The sequence below is a fragment of the Canis lupus genome, chromosome 11 (genome assembly GCF_011100685.1).
Source record: "Canis lupus familiaris isolate Mischka breed German Shepherd chromosome 11, alternate assembly UU_Cfam_GSD_1.0, whole genome shotgun sequence".
Classification (NCBI taxonomy): Eukaryota; Metazoa; Chordata; class Mammalia; order Carnivora; family Canidae; genus Canis; species Canis lupus.
This window is the reverse complement of record NC_049232.1, coordinates 21,780,013-21,796,994: the sequence shown is the minus strand read 5'-3', so window position 1 is coordinate 21,796,994 and position 16,982 is coordinate 21,780,013. Positions and strand designations below refer to the sequence as shown.

The window sequence follows — 16,982 nt, the reverse complement described above, 5'->3', positions numbered from 1 at the left end:
CTGCAGTTGTGTGTTCTCAGTGGGTCTGTAGTATGGAGAAGTAGGAGATGTTCAGTGAATGCTTGCTGAAATGAATTGGGTTAGAAAGCCTTGGATTTAGTGAACCAAGGTTTTTTTTTTTTTTTTCATCAAAACTACATAATTAGATGTACCTACTACTTCAGGAAGAGTTGACAATAATGTGAAAACTTGAGAACAATTTGTATGGGTTTTTGGCTGTGTGAGAGACTGGTTACCTTAGCTGACTCTCTCACTTAAAACAATTTAGAATGATGGACAAAACATTGAAATAATCTTTGATTGACCTCAGTGAGAAGGCAGGAAAGTAAAGCTTTCCTAAGAGTCTGAAAACTCAGTGAAAGCTCCAAATCAGGACTCTAAAGCTGCCTTTTGCTTTTGAACATACTTGCCCAAGGTGACTTGGACCTTGGCTTTTGATTCTTAGGACCTCAAGAGATATGGGGAATAGAAACCAACCCTAGGACATGTCATTTTGTTAGGAAAGCCCCTCCACTTACACTGAGATCCCGAAACCACTTTTCTAGTGTAAGGGTGGAGTTAGAAATAAATGTGCCCTGTCTTCCCTCAGGGAGGAGTGAAGAAAATTGCCTCCCTGAACCTTGGTGCTGGGTAGAGGGTCAGAATATTTCCTTTGAGAACTAGAATCATGATTTGGGTTTTTAGCTGAATTCATAAGCAAGCTGGTCTGAGAAAACCTCAAACCAAGAATTCAAGTTCATTTTTTTAAAAGATTTTATTATTTTATTTTTTACTTTTTTAGATTTATTTATTTATTTATTCGTGAGAGACAGAGAGAGAGGCAGAGACACAGGCAGAGGGAGAAGCAGGCTCCATGCAGGGAGTCTGACATGGGCCTCGATCCCTGGTCTCCAGGATCAGGCCCTGGTCTGAAAGCGGCACTAAACCGCTGAGCCTCCCGGGCTGCTCTAAAAGATTTTATTGTTGTGTGACTCAATCCCGGGACCCTAAGATTATGACCTGAGCCAAAGTCAGACACTTAACTGACTGAGCCACCCAGGTGCCCCAAGAATTCAGTGTAAAGTGGTCCTGGTTGGTAGCATACTTTCAGACACATAGTAAAGCCAATACAGATCTCATCCAGAAGAATCTATCTTCAACATAGGTCTTAAATAATTTTGACCAGTTTGTATTCCACAGAACATGAGTTCACACTCAAAAATAAAAAAACACATTATAAAATTAAAAAGACACCAAAGTGAAAACCAGTAGGAGTAGAACTTCAGATATTGGTCTTAATAGATGGAAAATAAACAAAACAAAAAACAAAGTATATTGGGAGCTGAAAGGGTATAAAAAAGGGAGCTGAAAATATGAACAAAAGAGTAAGACTCTAACAAATGACCTCGATGATTTGGACAATAGCTAAGCATAATTTCCTAGAAATGAAAATTGTAATCAGAATTGTCAGAATCACTGGATGGATTTAAGAGCAAATGAGATGTCACTGAAAAGACCCAGAAGGAATGGAAACAGAAGTCGGGATGCACACAGCATTGGGGGAGCACCCATGTACCTCGAGTGCATAAAGGAAGTTTAAGAAGACGTGCTAAGACCTATGGTAGTTCTTACAAAGTTTACTGCCCTCCATGCAGTTACATAACAAGCTTTATAAAGGGGGCCAGAAATATTCTCATATCTTTGAAGATTAACTACTTGTCTAAATAATACATGAGTAGAAGAGAAAAAAATGGGGGAATCTAACTGAACAATAACAAACAGTCCATATTGCAATTTGTGGGAGGCAGCTAGAGTGGAAATTAGAGGGAAATCCATCATCTTAAGTATTTCCATTAAAATGGAAGAAAGGGCCCACAGTTAATGAATTAAACATACAACTCACAAAGGTAGGTAAAGAATAGTGGAGTAAAACCAAAACAAAGCAGAAGAAAGTAAATAATAACAGCATTAAAAAGAAATGGGTGATATTGAAACAAGCAGCACAGCAGAAAGGATGAACGATGCTCATTCTTGGAAAGGACTAATAAAACTGACAAAACTCTGTAAGAGAATAAAGCTGGAGGGAGGGTAGCTGGGAGACAGAGAGAATAAATGCATAATATGAGAAATAAAAAGATGTAATCACTGGAGCTGCAGACATTAAAACAAAACCAGAATCTCTTTTACCAATAAATTTGGAATCTCTAACGGTCCAATTCCGCGCCCCTCCCCCCAAAAAAGGTAAAATACAACTTGCCAGAACTTAAGTAGAAATTAAAAACCCAATTAGCCTTATAATCATTAAAGAAATAGAATGAAATATTTATTTATTTGTTTGTTTATTTTTAAATATTTTATTTATTATTTGACAGAGAAGGAGAAAGAGCACAAGCAGAGGGAGTGGCAGGCAGAGGGAGAGGGAGAAGCAGGCTCCCCTTGAGCAAGGGATCCTGACTCGGAACTTGATCCCAGGACCCTGAGATTATGACCTGAGCCGAAGGCAGATGCTTAACCGAATGAGCCATCCACTGCCCCAGGATCATATTTTTAACTAGAAATATTCCCACAATGATGATACCAGATCCAGATATCCATAGGATATTACCTAACATTCAAGTAGTAACTATTCCAGGATGTAGAGAAGGTATATATATGTCTGAGGCTACAGTACACTTGACACCCAAATTTTGCCGTGGAAGGAATGAAAGAAAGATAGATGTTAAAAATAGTTGTGCAAGTCCTAAGGAAAGAACTAGCAAACTGAATTTAGTTGTGTATTAATTAAAAGAGAATGAACAACAGTAATTTGGGCTTATCCCAAAATTAGAAGTTTGATTGCCACCAGAAATGACTTGATGTCTTTCACGACAGCAATGATTTTAAGTAGAAAAGTCATAGGATCATATCGCTAGATGTAGGGAAAGCATTTAAAAAATCTAATACTCATCATTTCAGAAAATTTTGAGAAAAGGAGGACTAGCATAGAGGGAAACTATTGAACTGAATAAAGCATAATTAAAAAAAACACAATTGCAGACTCATGAGTCTAATATTGAATATAATGATAACTCCCTTAGGAAAGGGGGTCACAAATATGGAACAAAGAAGATCTGGGATGTACCATTTGTTGTTGGACTGGAGTTGGAAGCATTAGTAACCAACTCAAAGTGTGCATATAACATTCCCTAGCGTTGTCAGCTGAGATGGGCCAGATGTATGACTCTCCAACAGCAGTGAAAACTTTTAGCACCTAGATTCTCCACTAAAAGGAACCAAGACTTCTTGGTGAAATGGCTAATTCCATTGCTGGAGCCAAAAGAGTACACAGTAAATCTGGAATATTATTTTGTTCCAGAAAGTGAGGCAGTGCTCAGACAATCATGGTGACTTGTCAAAAGGATGTTGGAGCCAGCTTGAAAGGGCTCCAAGGGGCCACATCCAGACATTTTGAGTTTAGAAAAGGAAAGAAAGAAGATAATAATGGATTTATGGCAGATTGTGTTTTCCAAAGACAGCCACAGGGGTACTGACCATTGTACATATTCTTACAATGTGCCTTGGTTACTCTTGTTGAGAAGTATAGTTGACGTTACCTCTCCCTGAAGCTGGGCAGGCTGATGGGTCTGCAAGTGATGGCATGTGACTTCCGATGCCAAGATCATAAATACAACGTAGCTTCTACCTTGCTGGGTGGAGCACTCATGCTGGAGCCCTGAGCTACCACACAAACTGTCTAACTGTTCTGAGGTCACTGTACCATGAGTAAGCCCAAATTAGCTGATGTGGAGGGACCCTGTGAACACACAATGATGCCGCACACACCCCAACCTGCCTCAGTTCCCCACTGTTGCAGCTTCAGCCACCATCTGATTATAGCTACCTTAGAGCTACTGGATTAAAACCACCTAGCTGCTCCCTTCCCAAATTTCTGACCTACAGACATACTGAGCAGTAACCAAATGCTTGCTGTTCTAAGTCACTACATTTTGTTGTGATTTGTTGCATAGCAATAGATAATCACAGTAATAGACTTTGGGACCTGGATATGCACTGGCACCATGACTACAAATCAAAGCCTGTAACATCGGTTTGGGGAGGTGGGAGGGAGCAGAAAGGTTGAGCAGCACAAGAGATTGCTCGTGAAGCTTAAAGGGTCTCTGTGAGTGTTAGGAGAAACCTCAGGAACCTTGGGGAAGCTCCTAGTGAGAGCTTGAAGACAGGGAAGGAAAACAGTACTAAGAGTGAGGTGAAAGAGGACCCTTGATTGGGTGTAGTGTAGAGTTTGGTAATGTTGTGACCTGTCACACTAAAATAATGGGAAATAAGCCAAATGAACTCAGTGATCCAACTCCACAGACCGTCAGACAGAATATTGAAAGGACCCCCTGGCTGCTGCTTGCCTGTGATGCAACATGAGAAGAGAGAGACAGCAACAGAGCAAGCTGTTAAATATAAAGGAGCCGGGACTCACTGCCTTTGAAAATAAAACTGTTACTCATTGGTAACCTCTCAAAATGGCAAAAACTGGTCACATTAAGAAAAGATTTCAGGGCAAAGATCAAATCCATGGAGGCGCCTGTAGGATTCTTTTTTAAAACTTGAGAAAAATTGAAAGTATCATAGACCTTCCCTACCAGGAGGGAAAAAAAAGTCTTCTAAAGATCTTAGATGTGTGCCTTTCTGTTGAGCAATACGGCTTATAGTATCTTAAGAGGATTGCTCATAACAGCCTCTCAGGGGGCCCGAGACCCAGCAGAGTTTATCTTGAAGAAGATTGTGGGTTTGGCTTTTGTCTGAAAGTGTATGTATTACTCAGGCTTCTCTGCATAAGCAGAGCCAACAGAGTAGGTTTATATTGAAGGAGATCTATTTTAAAGAATTGAATCATGTGATTAGGGAGTCTGGTAAGTCCAAAATTTGAGTAGGTAGGCAGGCTGACTAGCTGGAGACACAGGAAGGAATTAAAGTTTGGGTTTGCTCACAGAATTTGTTCTTGCTCAGGGGAGATCAGTTTTTGTTTTAGTCTGACCTTCAACTGATTGGACAAGGCCCACCCACATTTATAAGAGAATCTGCTTTTCTCAAAGTCCACCAATTTATATGTTAATATCATCCAAAATAAACCTTAACAGAAGCATCTAGAAGAATATGTGACCAAATACCTGGTCACTGTAGCCCAACCAGGTTGATACACATGAAATTAACCATCATATTGTATGTTATACATGGGTACATTAAAAAACCACAAGTGTTCTTGTTTGTTGTTTTTTTTAAAAGAATTATGCAAGTTTGGAATAAAAGGGACAGAGACCATATAAAATGAAGAGGCCTCTGGATGCCCTAACTTCCATGTGTAGGAAGCAGACTGAGACAGCTTTTAACTACAAACAAAGACTACTTTTTATGGTAAAGAAGGATGGTTCAGAGGGTTAGTGCCAAGAGCCATGGAGAATTATTTCTGTAAAGTAGACCTAAGTCCTAATCAGGGAACTGGGTACAAGTTTCTGTTGGATTCCATAGCTGCTGTGGTTCAGTAATTGAAACGTGCCTCACATTTTCTACCTTTTTAAAATGGAAATATCTGTATGTTATCCTATGCCTGTCTCACGATTATAAATTGGTATATGGGGGGAGTGCAGTATGTGTTTCCTTAGTGTACACATCTTCAGATTAAGAGGAACAGCACGTGGACTCAAGGAACTGGACCCAAGGAGCCTGATCTAAGGATCCTTATCTGAACCTAATGCAGATCTCAAGATCCTGGGGTTTGTGCTGGTGAGCTGACAGATTAGGGGATATTAGGAAGAGGATTGTGTATGTACTTACAGAAGGGATGTGCATTCTTCTGGTCAGAGAGTGGAGTGTAGCCGATTATATTTTCCAAAGATGACTGTGACATTATCTGTCACTACATATCTTATGATGGCCCCTTGACCTTCCTTTCATTGAGAGATGGGATCTATGTCCTTCACCTTGAATCTAGGCAGCTTTGTGACCATAACAGATTGATGGTACACAGCCTCTAAAGGTTTTGTCATGAGAAGTGACAAATCTTCTACCTTGCTGGCTGTATTGCTCACACTGAAACCTTGAAGTGCTGTGTAAACATTCTGACTGCCCCGAAGTCACCATCCTGTGAGGGAACCCAAAAGAGCCAAAGTGGGAAGACCACGTGAAGAGTCTCTGAGACTGCATGAACAGCCAGAGAGGCTCAGCAAGCCCTTAGCTGGCTGGCTCCCACTCCTACAAGTCCCTCTTGTCGTCTGACTGCAACCACATAAGGGTCCTTGAGCCGTAGTCAATCCTTCCAGGTTCTTAGCCCACAGAAACTGTGAGAGATAACAAAATATGTGTTGTTGCCTCAAGCCACTAGATTTTTGAATGATTGGTTGAGCAGCAAAAGATAATTGGAACGGGATTAGAACATGCTGAATGAAATAGGGATCTGAGAGTCCAATCTTATATAAATGAGTGAATGAAAAAAAATGGGGATAAAGGAAAGCTCTTCGCTATGGTTCAACACCAGATAAGAAATAGAGAACAAATAATGATATTAAAATAGTCATCAGTGGATACTGACAACTAGTAGTCAAGATTTGGTGAGTAACAAAATATTAACATATTTTGAAGATACTTCTTCAGCAATGAGTTTTTAACTACAAAGGGAAATTACTGACTTTACTTTGGAGACCCTCTCTCGGTACCCCCTTAACCAAAAGATTAAAGTTATTCACCAATACTGGGACAAGCCAACATCATGTGCCTCTTGATAGGACATATTGAGAGGGACAAAATGTCAACTCTGTGGTATCCTTGTGAAAAATTTATAACTTGAATCTTATCATGAGGAAACATCAGTCAAATATTCTACAAAATAACTTGGTTGTACTCTTCAAAAATAGAAAGATCAAGAAGCAGAAAGGCTGAAGAACTGTTTCAGATAAAAGGAAACTAAAGAAACAACAACTAGATGCCATCTGTGATCCTAGGTTGGATCTTGTACTAGGAAAGAAAAATAGCTATAAAGAACACTATTGGGACAATTGACAAGGTTTGAGTATGGACTGTGGAATAAATAATAGTATTGTAGCAATGTTGACTTTTACAGGTGTGCTATAGAAGGATATTTTGATTTTAGGAAATAGATGCTTTAGTATTAAAGGCATGTAGTGCTTTTCATTTGCTCTAAATAGTTCCCCAAGAAGCATATGTATGTATTGAAAGCATTCCCTTTGAGATGATGAGTAAGATAAGGGTACCTGCCATGTTTCTTCTATTGAACATTGCACTGGAGGTCCTAGCAAGTGCAGTAAGGTTAAAAAAAAAAAAAAGTATAAGAATTGGAAAGGAAGAAACAAAACTCTGGTTATTTACAAATGATATGGTTTTATAGAGAAGCCAAAAGACTTTGTGAATAAATTATTGGGTTTAGCTAATGCATTTTAATTAGGTGATTAAACACAAAATTAACATGCAAAATCCAATTGGATTTGTACATAATAGCAACAAAGAGAAATTGTAAATTTAAAGATACCAAAATCACTGGAATCAAAAATAGAAAGTTTCTAAGAATCAACATAATTAAAATATGTAAGACTTTCATAGGAAAAGGTTATGACAATTTATTAAGGGCCTAAATTGACAGATAAGAAAGCTCAGTATTACAAAGAAGTTTATTCTCCCCCCAAATGAGTTGTATTAACTCTCTATCAGGTAAATGTGTATATGTGTGTGGAATTTAACAAACTACTTCTTAAATGTACATAGAAAACAAAGGACCAGGAAGAATGATGGTCATCTTGGAGAAAAATAGAGGTTCTAATACCCTGCTGGTGAGAATACAGGTGTTAGGACTCTTTTGAAAAGCAGTTTCATCTTAGTATAGCTGATAGTGCTCATACCCCTGGAGCCAGATGTTTTACTCCCAGGTAAATACTTTTAGAGAGTTTCTTGCACCTTTGTGCTGGGAGATGTGAACAAGAACAAGAAATAAAGCTTCCTAGAAGCTTTATTTGTAATACTTTAAAACTATAAAGGTCTAGCAACAGAAGAATTTGTAAGTATAATTGCATTTATAAGTAAATTTATAAGTAATTGCTGAGTAGGGGGCCCGATACAGGGCTCTATTCCAGGACCCTGGAATCATGACCTGAGCCGAAGGCAGATGCTTAACTCACTGAGCCACCCAGAAGCCCCCACAATATGCTCTTAAAGATGAAAATAACAAGTCATAATAAGGATATGTGCTGTTGAAAAAAAAAAAAAGGATATGTGCTGTTGGATTATAATTTGAAAAAAAAATAAGTGAGATAAATGTAGGAGTATATAGAACAAAAAAACCCAAGAGGTTTATTTCTGAATAGTCAACTTGGTTAATTTTTCTTTATGACTAGTTGTATTTCCTAATATCTTTCCAGGACAAAGATAGACTCCATGTGTCAGGGGGTAAAGTCACCTGCCACCCAGAGACTGGTGAGGGAAAACATACCAAGCCATGTGCTTAGGTCATTCATTCATTCACTTTCTCCTTCATCATTCAGTGTATATTTAGCCTGCCTCTATCGTATGTGTGAAGCCCTCTGTGTGGTCATGGGAAAGAAAGATGAGCAAGGCACATCCCTGCCTCGGAGGAGTACAGTCTATGTGTAAATAACAATGTAGGTCAGATGAACTATTACAACGCTTATTAATACAAGAGTATTCACTCCCTCTTCATTCATTCAACCAAAGAAAGTCCTGTAATTTCTGACCTAATTTCTCCCCTCTTTGCTCTCCTTCCTTGGTCATGAAGGGTTGGGTTGTTCTGCGTATCTGAGGGTTGAAGAGGAGGTGGCCTTCAAGGGCAGCCAGGGCAGCTGACAGTGAAGAGGTTAAGACTATGGTGGGGAGGGATCCCTGGGTGGCGCAGTGGTTTGGCGCCTGCCTTTGGCCCAGGGCGCGAATCCTGGAGACCCGGGATCGAATCCCACGTCGGGCTCCCGGTGCATGGAGCCTGCTTCTCCCTCTGCCTGTGTCTCTGCCTTTCTCTCTCTCTCTCTCTCTCTGTCTCTCTCTCTCTCTGTGACTATCATAAATAAATAAAAATTAAAAAAAAAAAAGACTATGGTGGGGAGAGATGCCTGGGACAGCTGCAGGTGAGAGGGGCAGGAGGCAGGAGCGCAAATGTTACCATAAATTACGAATTTGTGTCTCAGTAACTGTTTTAGAAAAAAGAAAGTAAAGAAATTGTGTTATTTGTTAAAATTATTTTTAACCTTGGGGCTGTGTTCCTTCGACCACATTATTCTTCCAAGACTGGACCTTATGCGTCTGGGTGTAATGGTTCCCCGAGAATAGTAGGAATACGCGGAAGGTGGGAGTTGTGCAGAACTCCATCACTAGGAGTGAAAGCCGTGCGCCAGGGAGAGCAAGGCATCAGCATATAAGGAACTCATCACTGCAGTTAAGTGTGTTAGGCAAGATCAACAATAAATTTTCCTTGCAACTTATCCTGGTCCTGCCTGCCTGCCTGCACTTGCCTCAAGACTAAATTTCAGGAGATGGAGTGGGCCTTGGCTGAAGGATGTGGCAGGCGGCTTACTGACTGACCTTTGCTCAGGTGATAGAAAAATAATTTGCATCCGGGAGTTCAGGATGATAAGTTAATTTTAATGTATAGATTCCCTTTCATAGGAGGTTTTAATTTTTTTTGTTTGGGGTTTTTAAAAAACAGCCAGTTTATCTTGCAAGATGACTTGCTCTGGCCTGTGGCTTCATTGAAGAGACATGGGTGATGGTCCGCAGCTCGGTCAGCGAAGCCAGGGGTGGGGGAGGCTGATGGGGCCAATGAGAGACTCCTGAGGGCTGACTATGCCAGCTCCTCTTCCTCCCTGAGGACTCCAGGCAGTCTGCTCTGGGGGGTGCACTCAAGGAGACGCTGATGTGGGTGACGGTGATGATGCAGGGTAGTGGCTCCTCAGCAGGTTCTGCAGGATGTCTGTCCCACCCAGAGCAGAGTGGAGGTACTTGTGTTTGTGTTCACCTCCTCTTGGTCCTCTAACACATTGCCACTGACTGGGTGACTTAGAACAATAGACTTTTCTTGGGTCAGCTCCGTGAGTCAGAAGTGCAAAATCATTTTTGTTGGGCTAAAGTGCGAGTGTTGAGCCCCATCGTGACCATGTTGTTCTTGGTGGCTTCAATTCCATGATGAAGCCTTCTAAGCTCTCTTGTTTCCTGCACTAACTCCTCAGTCTGTCACAGGTGCCTGCTGAACAGCAAGTCCTTGGGACCATGGCCTGGAAGGTTGACAACAGAGATGGGGTCTATGGAGTTTGTCCCTGGTAGGGGTAGGGGCAGGGGCTGACTGCTCCAGTGTGTTTCGGCCTCTAACGGCTGGTTTTCTCCAGGAGCTCCAGGGCCTTCGACCAAAGGGCAGAATCAGGCTTGGTGCTGTGGGAGGCTGGCCGGCCAGCCCACCTGTGCGCAGCCTCTCTGGGCCACGATATCTGCCACTGCGGTGTTGTCAATGATGGCCCTGGACTGGGTCATCAGAGCAAGACCGCTCTTGCTTGCCATGCAGGGTGTAGTTTTGCCCTCTTGTGCTGAGAGATTCAGAAGTACAAATGGGGAAGATAAGGCTGAGGCCAGGAGCCCTGCTTCTGAAGCCCAGAGTCCTGTTCATGAGTGGCTCATGAGGTGGGGGTGGGGGGTCTCATTTTCTTTCTAGTAAGGTCTTCCTTGGGAGCTCTTTATTAACCAGAACATTGGGTTAACTAGAACACCTACCTCCTTGGCCATGTTCTAATGAAGGCTTGTGTGTGACTGCACATCCAAAAAAGGAGGCTGTTTCTCCTTAAGATCAGACCTGGAGATTATATTGCATATGATTCTCTCACTATGAAATTATAAAACACAAAGAAAGCATGGGGGTGATAATGTGTGGCGTGGTTTGTAGTGATTTCAGATTCCCGGAAGTTACAATGGTTGGTCTATGTGGCCTCAAACAAGTGAAAGGACAGGGCTTCCTTCTAGAAGCTGAAGGGGACAATCTGTTTCATTGCATTTTCTCACTTTCTGAGGCTAACAGCCTCCTGACTCTGACCCTCTTGCCTTCTCCTCACCAGGATCCTGGTGATTACATTGGCCCCACCCGGATAATTGTTCCCAAGACCCTTCACTTGATCACATCTCCGAAGTCCCTTTTACTGTCAGAGGGAACATGTACATAGGTCCTAAGAATTAGGGGTGGACATCTTTGGGAGCAGTATTCTATCTACCAAAGAGCCACTCCCTGTTGAGCTCTTTGCTCTGGTGTGTCCTTGGTTTTTCTTCCTGTGAGGAAAGGATGCACGTTCTTGAAGTGTTCTCTATAGGAGTGATGGCTGCCAGGAAGGAGCTCTCTGGAATGCTTTTTAATATCATTCATTTGCAAATATGACTGTGACCAAGGAGTGTGAGGATTGCCATTCTGATCACTAACCTGTGGTTTTATAAACTAAAATTTGACTAGCAATTTGAAAAGGATCATCTTTCCCTTTCTATTTTCTCATTTCACACTGATTTGTTTCAGGTCATAGCTCAAAATCACAGCAAATACAGTAGTCCCTCCCCTTATCCACGGGGGTATGTTCCAAGACCCCCAGGAGGTACCTGAAACCGCAGACATCCCGAATCCCTGTGTATACTGTGTTTTTTCCTACACATATATATATACCTGTGATAAAGCTTAACGTATAAATTAGGCACAGTAAGAGACCAACATAATCACCAATAGTAAAATAGAACAATTGTTAACAATAGACGATAATCAGGGTCGTGTGGATGTGGTTTCTCCCCCTCAAAATATCTTATTGTGCCACACTTGCCCTTCTTGTGATGATGTGAGGTGATACTATGCCTACGTGATGAGACGGAGTGAGGGGACTGACGCAGGCACATGATAGAGCATCCAGCCACTACTGACCTTCTGATCACAAGTCCTGAGGAGGATCATCTGCTTCCAGACGCAGTTGACCGGGAACTAAAACCAAGGATCAGAAAGGGAGACAGAACATAAAGACTCCTAACTCTGGGAAACGAACTGGGGGTGGTGGAAGGGGAGGAGGGCGGGGGGTGGGGGTGAATGAGTGACGGGTACTGAGGGGGGCACTTGACGGGATGAGCACTGGGTGTTATTCTGTAAGTTGGCAAATTGAACACCAATAAAAAATTATATATAAAAAAATAAAACCAAGGATAATGGGGCATTTCTTTAAGACGATTTGTTGCTCATTTCGTCACTGCACATTCCCCAGATTGGAACAACGTCCTTTTTGGGAATTAGGTGGTCTTGGAGGGGCTGGGTTTTGGTTTGTGCAGGGAGATCCACACCATGCCCAGCTAAGCCCCACTTCTTCCCAGCTGATCTCTAGCTGCACAAGCAGGACGCTTGAAGCCTCATGAGTGACCAGGAGGAATAAATCTGAAACTCACAATGTGGGTCCTTCCCTGGCCAGGTGACCACCGAGGTCCAGGCCCCAGCCACCCACCCCACTCCTTTCCCCTTTCATGCCTCTCTTTTGGTGATACCAGAGGCCAAGGGGCCACTCTTTCTCCAAAAGCAGTGCCTTATAACATTTCGCATGTGGGAATGTGTCAACCAGAAGGTTAAGATTTTGACAGAGAAATGTTAAAAGCAACAGTATGAAGACAAAGTCCCATCAGTGGTGGCCGGAGAGACCCTCAGAGGGGGTTGGTCAGGATGAGGGCAGACCATCCTTTTTGGCATTAGCACCCCTGGTAAAGGGGACTTTTGGCACCACCCAGGGTCCAGCGCTGTCTCCAGGCCCGTATCCCAGGTCTAGGCACTACTCGCTGTAGTCCCAGCCCATGCATTGGGGACCAGGGTAAGCCCTGCTTCTGTGTCCTTGCTGTTTGCAGCCCAAGGAAGTATGGTGATTCCAGACCAGAATGTGCGGGTGTTCATATTTGATGTGCACAGTCCCCACTTAGACCTGTTTCAGTCTGCATCTTTGGCCCAGCTCATCTTGCCAGATCTCCACAATGGGGTGTGGGCCTGGGTCCAGCCATTAGCAAAGCATTCCTAGGCCTTTGTCTGCTAAGATGTCTTGTGTATTTGGGTGTTTAGGGGCGTCACTGTGGTTGCAGCAGAATCCCTAACTGTAGGCCACCTAATAGACTAGATACACAGTGAGTTCTAAGAGGAGGAGATGGGATTCTATTTCTGCGTGCTGTTGGATCTTCCCATGCGTGCATCTTCTTGCCTAGACTATCTCCTAGAAGGCAGGGGTGATGTTTTTACTTTATTTGTGCTTATTTACCTACCTTTCTCTTGAAAGTGCACTAGTGCTAGTATATAAATACATGTCACATGACAGGTGGCCTCAAGAGCTGCTGTATGCACTGTCCTGGAACAGCCAGCGAAGGGCAGGGTGCAGAGGGGTGAGCTGGAAGTCCTGCAAGGTGTTTTTAACCCGCTCTAACCTTGAAATTGAACGTGAGCAGTGACTGCACTTGGGCTGCAGCACTCACTGGATCGTGCTGCGGTTTTAGAAGATGCTGATACGCTAGTTTTTCCTGAACCTTTTTTCTTTGTGAGATCAGTGATTCCTACCCTTGGTTTTACAGCACCCCAGGGTGCCTCCCATTGTCTCAAGGGCTAGCACAGAATTCTCAAACCATTTGCTTCAAACAAAAAACAAATATGCAGAACACAGCAGTTTTAGCTGAGTTTGGAGGAGGGGCAGGAGAAAGTACCACAAAATCCAAACCAGCAAATTGGGTGTCACACTCCAGAGGTTGGAGTTGCTGCCTTAGAGAGATGGTGACACAAAGCCAGTGTCTCCTCACAGTGGTTTGGATCCATGTTTGGGGAACTGCTGCACAAAAAAATACATTTTACTGCTTTCTTTGCCTTTTCTATAGAAAATGAATATTATTATAGATGAATAGTGTTATACAAAAAACCATTCAACAGAGATCTGAACCAGCACCTCTGAAGAAGTAGATCTCTAGCGAAGCAGAACTTTACCACTTGCTGAGCTTCTGGGGGTTCAAGAATGGGTTCAGCTCTGATTGGGTTTCGGGGTTACCCGCTGCTTGATTGGGTGCTAGGCAGGCAATAGTGTCTCAATTTCCTCATCTGTACAATGAAGATAAAGATAATATGTATCTCCTGGAGGTGAGAGAAATAAATAAAGGTTCATAAAAATCTTAGAAGGGAGCAGAGCACACAGTGAGCATTCTGTAAGTGTGTGCTAAATAAAATACCGACAGCCTGCTATGGACTGGGTGTGGCACTAGGTAGGTCCCTAGTAGCCGATGTCTATTGGAGAAAACAAGGAGGAGACAGCTGAATGAAATACTGTGTGATGAATGCTAGTTCAGCGTAGACTTGTGTGGAGATTCATAATTAAAACATGGATTCTTGGGGTGCCGGGGTGGCTCATTTGGCTAAATGTCCCACTCTTGATTTCAGCCCAGGTCTTGATCTCAGGGTAGTGAATTCAAAACAGACAAACCTGGATTCTGGTTCTGGCATTGGTTCTTCATATTCTGGACAAGTCCTTTATCTTTTCTGAGCTTCCGGGTATTTATTAGGGTATGCTGGGTTACAGTAACAAATAGGCCTCAAGATTTCAGTGCCTTAAGACAATAAAAGTTGACTTCATGCTCCAGGAACCGTTCTGAGCAAGTGTTGAGATTGACAAAGCAGTTGTCTTCCATGTGGTTATTCAGGTGCCTGGGCTGACAACAGCTAACAGATTGCCCTAGGTGTCTGAGTCCTGGCCAGTCCCGGAAGTGGCATGGAGGCACACCTCTGGGAGTTTCTCACCAGTCACACCTGAAGGTGGCACTCTCTCTGCTGGGCACATTCTGACTGAGAGGACTTCTCACCACATCTAATGGTAAGGATGACTAGGAGGTGCCATCCTGCTCTTTGTCCAAAGAGCACAGATTTTGCTAGACTACTCAGTTGGTTCATTTTTAAAGTGAAAGGTGATGTTCCCTCCTGGGCTGACTCACACCAGTTGTTGGGTGTCATGTCACCTAGGCTGAAAGACACCAAGGGGAGAAAGGGAACTGTTGCCTGGGGCATGGCGGCCTTGGCCATGTTCTAATTGGCTTGTCTGAAAGCAAGGTGGGAGTAGTTTAGCCAGCATCTCAGCAACACCTCTGCATTGACCCACAAAATCAGCCACCAAATATTCACAGAGACATGTATGCCAGGCCCTGCCCTGGGTGCTGGGGACACAGTGATTCCATGACAAAGATCAGATGTGACTTAGAATATGAACAGGGTATCCAGTTCAGACGAGGCAGTCAAGACATCTTTCCCAAGGATGGGACATCTCCTGAACAACAAGAAGGGATTGGCCTGGCAGGGAGCAGAACCAGGTGGAGGAAGGGTGTTGGGGACAGCGGGAATCCCTGGAGCAAAGCCACAAAGGAATAAGATGACAGCCTGATTGAGGAACTGAAATTCAGTGTGGCCAATTTCAGGTCCATGAAGAGAAGCCAAGAGGCCAATCTGGTTGGTGGGGAGTGCAGAGCTTTGCAGGCCACGGTAAAGCCTCATGGGCAGCTCATACCCCTATGGGAAATCCACCTTTTCTTCAAGGTTACATTTTGTGGGGTCACAATGGTAGATCCTAGAAAATTATTACTGAAACAGCATAAAAACATGTAGTATTTCACCAGCAGCCAGTGTTGTAGGAGGACAGTTCTTTCTGGCCAAGATGGACACAGTTAACCATATCCCTGAGGTTTTACCAAGGTTGTGTTGTGGCACTTGGACTGAACCTGATGACCAGGAGTCACAGTACTCCCAGTGTAGACTGTCTGATCTGGGGGAGCTAACTTAATGGGATCGGTGTTTTAACAGACCTGCAGGCCAGGACCCAGTGCTCCTTGGGGTGGGGGGCAGATACCGAGTGGGGAAAGTGGCTGGACCCTGCGTCAGGCCTCACTAGGAGCCTCTTGCCCGAGCCCAGAGCTGTATGGACCTGTCAGGGCTCTGACACCTGCTGGCCTTCACTCCACCATCCACTCAGTCTGTTTATGCTTGTGTTAATTTTGCACTTGGATGTTTCCAAATGAGAAAAAATATGGGGGAAATAAAAATGTGAATCATTCTTGCTACTCTGAGTTCCCTCAGCTATTCAGTTTACAGCTCTTACAGGATCAGTTCTGGCCTACATTTTCAGAGATGATTCCTGGTTGTTTTACTGCAGTATGTGTCTAGAATGTTTATAATGTTGGTCAGGATTGCAGTCAACACACACTCACATACATGTACACCCCCACCCCCATGCACACATGGTTGGAGGAGATGGGGATTACAACTGAGAGGAAAGAGGGGAAAATGGGTCCTGACTTGCCCAACTGGTTTTTGGGTGACCCCTGCTTTTCATGAGGAATCACACAGTCTTGATAAGAGTGCTGTGTCTCTATGAGGCATCAAGCTACATCAGCCTTCCTGGAACCTTGACTAATTTTTGATTCTCTGGTTCTGTTAGCCAAGCATTAGATGGAGTACAAAAATACACCCTTCAATTTACAGAGAAGTGGAAGGTATTCAAACACAGAATCAAAATAAAGGATAATTTTTTATCTTCCACTGAAACCTCTCATTTTCCAGCAGTATAGAAACAAAACAAGAGCCAGTGGGAGCACACAGTGACAGAGAAGCAGCACGTTAGCAGTCTTTTGGAGAGGGCTGCATGGGCTTGATGATATTCTCTGGACAGAGGACATGCTCAGGATTCATGTCTGTCCATGCCAGCTGTGGTTTCATGGACTTACCCATAGCGGCCTGCTGCCACCTGTCCCTCCGTGGGGTGGAAGGAGGAGGACTGGGAAACACTGCCTCAGAGACAGTGTTTGAAGATAAAGAGAGTCAACTGGCAACTCCACCCCCTTGAGCTCAGAACACCAGCACATTCATAAGCTCCCCTTGGTCGTACCTCTACCACATGGTTGGCTGCCATATTGTGCTCCTTCCACTGAGCTTCACATTCATC

General features: G+C 43.3%; 1 protein-coding gene across 4 annotated transcripts in view; it reads left to right on the top strand.

Annotated features, from left to right (window-relative positions):
* The window catches only part of FSTL4 (follistatin like 4), a 393,315-nt gene that overhangs the window by 56,822 nt on the left and 319,511 nt on the right, over nt 1-16,982 (top strand). The window lies entirely within an intron of this gene.